This window comes from Bubalus bubalis, chromosome 14, assembly GCF_019923935.1.
Source record: "Bubalus bubalis isolate 160015118507 breed Murrah chromosome 14, NDDB_SH_1, whole genome shotgun sequence".
Lineage (NCBI taxonomy): Eukaryota > Metazoa > Chordata > Mammalia > Artiodactyla > Bovidae > Bubalus > Bubalus bubalis.
In genome coordinates this window covers 3820758-3826757 of record NC_059170.1, presented here as the reverse complement: position 1 = coordinate 3826757, position 6000 = coordinate 3820758, and positions in this window count along the sequence as shown.

Genomic DNA, 6000 nt, shown 5'->3' with positions numbered 1-6000 from the left:
TCGTTTATTCTCACTGTCCTGGGAGTTATGCATACATCACTCTTCGCAGCACTGAGCTTTTTTTTTTTTTAATTAGTTTTGGCCCTAATAGGTGCCACGGACCATATAATAAGTAGAAGAACTCTGGGGACAGCGGAAGAAAAGGCCCCATTGGCAAAGCCCTGCTGTGATCAGAAAGAAAAAGTTGGAGATGGTATCTCACAGCAGGAGATGAAGCCTTAAAGGCATTACGGCCCCACTGGCCTTGCCGTTCTCGGCAGACTGCAGGCGCCGTGGCCCAGAGGGTAAGACAGTTTCCCACCCAGAGCCCAGCCTTGACTTCCCCGGATTCCTGTCAACACAAGGGTTTTAATGAGTCTACCCGAGATGTGAGCATGCCATTGTATTTGCACTTTATGACATCTTGTTATATTTCAGAGGAGAGGATTCTGAATAAAAATGAGCCAGGCTTTTTAGGGCTCCTTTTTATTATTAGCATTTGGTAAAAAAGCAACCTTAATGAGGTGTTAAGAGTCATCCTGTAGCCTATTGTGCAAGAGGCCTGGGAGCATAAACTCCTGAAAAGCCACAGGGCGATTTATGACCCTGGATACCACCCCTTCCTGACGGAAGCTTCCAAGGGCGCATCTTTAGTTCTGGGGCGCTTCCGACAATTCACACGCCCAAGCTGCTTCAGCCGCAAGCTGAATTAAACCTTATTAAACGTCGCCAAGGCTTCTCCTCGCCAGGCTGCTCACTGCGGAGGAAGTCGGCTGGGTCCACCCGGCAAGAAGGCAATTTTCCATTGAGTTTGGACAGAAGGATCCGAGGACTTGACTGTTCGTGTTTCTCTCCTCACTGGTGAGGAATGAACAGCGATGCTTGGAAAGAAAAGAGAAGCAAGGACAACTTTTGCTTCTCAGCAGGGAGAGGAGTGCCTTGGCAAATAAATATGGTGGAGTTGTACTAATCAGTCAGCATTCTTCCTGAAATAGGCTTCATTTAAGGCTGGGGGTTTTTATTCCCTGCCCCCCCACCCCAAAAGATATGCTACCTATCAGTGATGAAAAACACCAACCTCGGGGATGCACAGAGATACCTAGATACCTCAGGCTTAATCTTGGAGTCTATAATTTGAGCAAAAAAGGAAATGATTTAACCCTTTATATCCTTCTCATTTGGAAATATATATATATATATATTTTTTTTTTTTTTTAAAGAAAAACCTGTATTCCACCCTGTATACTGACCCTTCTTAACTTTACGCAGTTAAAACTGAGAATTGGTCAATAAAACTGTATTAAATACTTCAAAAGTACAAAGAGGGACTCCCCTGGCAGTCCAGTGGTTAAGACTCCACACTTCCAGTGTGAGGGCTGCAGGTTCAACCCCTAGTCGAGGAATTAAGATCCCACATGCTGCACAGAGCAGCCAAAGAACAAAAGCAAAAAAAGTGCTGAGATACTAGATCTGACATGTTTGTTATCACATACAAAAAAGATAAGTATGTGATGTGACAGAGATATTAGTTCAGGCTGTGATGGTAATCACATTACAATATATAAATGTATCAAATCAGCATGTTGTACACCTTAAACTTATACAGTGTTATATGTGAGTGATAGCTCAATTAAAAAATCTCATAATTGAATTTTTTCATAGCTATTAAATTGTAATATCAGCATTTTACACAATCTCTATTATTTTCATAGTTCCTTTTGATGGAATACAATTAATATTTAACTTGGAAACATATATCTACATTTCACTTGAGTGAAATATAAAGTGTGTGACTTATTTTGTCATGCAGGATTTTATGGTATTTCCAGAACCTGACTGAACACCCCATGGACTGTAGTCCACCAGACTCCTCGGTCTATGGAGATCTCCAGGCAAGAATACTGGTGTGTGGGTGGCCATTCCCTTCTCTAGGGATCTTCCCGATCCAGGGATTGACATTTGCATTGCCACTGTCTGAGCCACCAGGGAAACCCAATTAATTCATATGTGAAATCTATATATTTGCTCCCTTGGTTCTCTAGGAAAATAATATCCCTAGGGAAGTATTATGGGAGGAAAAGCCCTACAACGTTTGGTGCTGGAAGGCTACAGTGAGCATCTTGGTGACACTCAGCAGCAGTGTGGTCTCGGGACCACGCCATCGCGCCGCCACTGGACTGGAATTGTTTTTCTTTTGGCTGCAGGATCTTAATGCTCAGACCAGGGATTGAACCCATGCCCTCGGCCTGAAAGCATGGAATCCTAACCACTGGACGACCAGCAAACTCTCCCTCCCAAATATATTTATTAGTAAAGTGAAACCGATAATAACTATGTCGATAGTTGTTATATTACTAACATCTATTTTCATTGCAGTTTACACTTAGGTAATGGGACTTCGCTGGTGGCTCAGAGGACTTCCCAGGTGGCTCACACAGTAAAGAATTTGCCTGCAGTGTAGGAAACTGGGGTTCAACCCTGGGTCAGGAAGGTCCCCTGGAGAAGGGAATGGCTACCCACTCCAGTATTCTTGTCTGGAGAACCCCATGGACAGAGAAGCCTGGTGGGCTACAGTCCACGGAGTTGCAAGGAGTCAGACACGACAGAGGCCTGGTTCAGGGAGGTGTGGCCAAGGCATCACAGACTTTTGAGAAGAAAAAGGCACTATGAATTACCTGAGTAAAGAACCCAATTTTAGAATGATGAGCCTGAGAGCCCACCCTCGGTTACAAAGTAGGAAAGAGATCTCAGAGGAGAAGAAAGATCCCCAGGTGTCCCCGAGTCTCACCATGGTACTGTGATTAAATACTCTGACGTGGGATCCAGAAGCCTGGGCTCAAATCTGAGCACCATCACTCACTAGCTGTGTGACCCTGGGGAAGGGACACAGATTCTCCCTGGGTTCTGCACCTACAAAATGGGCTGGATGAGAATCCTCACAGAAGGACTAAAACATGTAAAATGCTCAAGACAGTGTCTAATACATGGTGACTCATACACAGATAAAATCACTATTCTAGCCACCACTAATAAAATCACACCATTCCTGGTCGATGAGTTGACATACAAAGAAATCCACGGGGTACCATTATCAACTCCCTCTCTTGGTTAACAGCTAAGGACGGATTAGCTGGTACAAGATATCTTTGTAAACCACTAGTCTGATCATTTTATTGCCTGATTAACTCTTTGCCATAAAATATTTGCAAATCGTATATCTGATAAGGGACAAATAGGTGGAATATATATAGAACTCTTGCAACTTAACAATTTTATTATTTTTAAGACAGATAACCCAATGAAAAATGGGCAAAAAGATGGAATATACATTTCTCCAAAGAAGATATATAAATGGCCAATGAGCTTATAAAAAGATACTCAGCATCATTAGTCATCAGGGAAGTGCAAGCCAAAATTACAATGAGATATATTTCATACCCTCTAGGGTGACTGAGCGACTTCACTTTCATTTTCACTTTCCTGCATTGGAGAAGGAAATGGCAACCCACCTCAGTGTTCTTGCCTGGAGAATCCCAGGGACGGGGGAGCCTGGTGGGCTGCCGTCTATGGGTCGCACGGAGTCGGACACGACTGAAGCGACTTAGCAGCAGCAGCAGGGCAGCTACAAAACTTAAAAAATGGACAGTGAAAGTGTTGACAAGGATACAGAGGAAGTGGAATGCTCATGCATTGCTGGTGGGAATGTAAATGGTGCCGTCACTTTGGAAAGCTGTTTAGTAGCTCCTCAAAACATTAGACATAGAATTTCCATTGATCTAGAAATTGTACTTTTAGGTATGTAGTCAAGAGAATTGAAAACATATGCTTATACAAAAACTGGTACACAAATGTTTACAGCAGCATTATTCATAATAGCCAAAAAAGTGGAATAATCCAAATATCTACTTATTGATAAAGTATAGTATATCCACGTGATGGAATATTATTCAGTCATAAAAAGGAAATATAAATGAAACGGAATAGAGTGTTCCAAAATAAACCCATGTACGTGGCCAAATGGTCTTCAAAAGTGGTGCCAAGATGACAATATGGGGAAAGGACTGTCTGCAGCAAATGGTGCTGGGAAATGTGTATCCACACACCGAAGAATGAGGACAAACCCTTATCTTACTCCATATACAGCCGTTAGCTCTAAAGAGAATACAAATCTAAACGTAAGGCCTGAAACTATAAAACCCCCAGAAGAAATCATCGCGGGAAAGCTTCATGACATTGGAATGGGCAGCAATTTATTGGATATGACACCCAAACCACAGATAACAAGAGCAAAACGTAGACAAAGGGGACTACATTCAACTTAAAAGCTTCTGCACAGCCAAGGAGACCATCAACGGAGTGCAAAGTCACCCAGCAAAATATTTGCAACCAAATATCAGAAAAGGGTTAATATCCAGAATATATAAAGTGAAAGTGAAGTCGCACAGTCATGTCCGACTCTTTGTGACCCCATGGACACCAGGCTTCTCCGTCCATGGGATTTTCTAGGCAAGAGTACTGGAGTGAGTTGCCTTTTCCTTCTCCAGGGAACTTCCTGACCCAGGATCGAACCCAGGTCTCCTGCATTGTAGACAGACACTTTACCGTCTGAGCCACCCTACAACTCAATAACAACACCAACCATTAAAAAATGGGCAAAGCACTTGAATAGACATTTCTCCAAAAAAGATATACAAATGGTCAACAAGTGCGTGAAAGGCTGCTGAACAATCATCAGGAAAATGCACGTCAAAACCATAAGGAGGGACTTCCCTGGCGGTCCAGGGGCTAAGACGCTGCGTTCCCAGTGCAGGGGGCCCAGGTTCTATCCCTGATCCGGGCACTAGAGCGGACACGCTGCCACTAAAGACCCTGCGTGCTGCATAAGACTTGGTGCAACTGCGATAAATAAATATTAAAAAAAAAAAAACCCAAGGACATACACTTCACACTCATTAGGATGGATACCATATTAAAAAAAGTAGCAAGTGCAGGCAAGAATGTGGAGCGACTGAAACCCTCACACCCCATAGGTGTGGTTGTAAAATGGTGCCACTAAGGAAAACAGTATAGAGGTTCCTGAAAACATTAAAAATAGAACTACAATATGACCCAGCTCTCCCACTTCTGGGTATGTCCTGAAGAATTGAAAACAGGACCTAAAACAGATACTGGTACCCCCATGTTCATCGTCATGTTATTCACAGTAGCCAAGATGTGAAGTCAGCCTAAGTGTCTATCAACAGAAGAATGGATGAATAAAATGTGGCCTGCTGCTGCTGCTAAGTCGCCTCAGTCGTGTCCGACTCTGTGCGACCCCATAGACGGCAGCCTACCAAGCTCCCCCATCCCTGGGATTCTCCAGGCATGAACGCTGGAGTGGGTTGCCATTTCCTTCTCCGAAAATGTGGCCTACACACATAATACAGTGGAATATTATTCAGCCTTAAAAAGGAAAATCATGTCATATGCTGCAATGTGGATGAACCTAGAGAACATTATGCCAAGTGAAATAAATCAATCATAAAAGACAATTACTACATAATCCCATTTATATAAAGTACCTAAAATCAAATCTGTAGAAATAAAGGGCAGAAGGATGGTGGCCAAGGATAGGGTTATCAGGAGCTGGGAGGAGGGGAAAGCCCAGAGTTGCTATTCAACTGGTTTAGAGTTTCAGCTAACAAAATAAAAAAAATTTCGAGATCAGCTGTACAAGGATGGGTCTATAGTTAGCGACACCATAACATACACTGAAAAATTGTTGCGAGGATAAATTAAAACAACAACAACAAAGAAAGCTGATAAAAACAAACAAAAAGGCATGAAGTACTGAGTCACTCTACAACATGGGTGGGCCTCAGAGATGCTCTGCTAGGTGAAAGGGGCCAGGCACAGAGGACCGGGGCTCCGTGGGACTCCACCTCCATGACCCACAGGGGCAGAATCAGATTAAGGAGGGGCAGAACGGGAGTACTGCGCATGGGGACTGATTTGGGGGGAGCTTGTCGCACGTGCATTTCC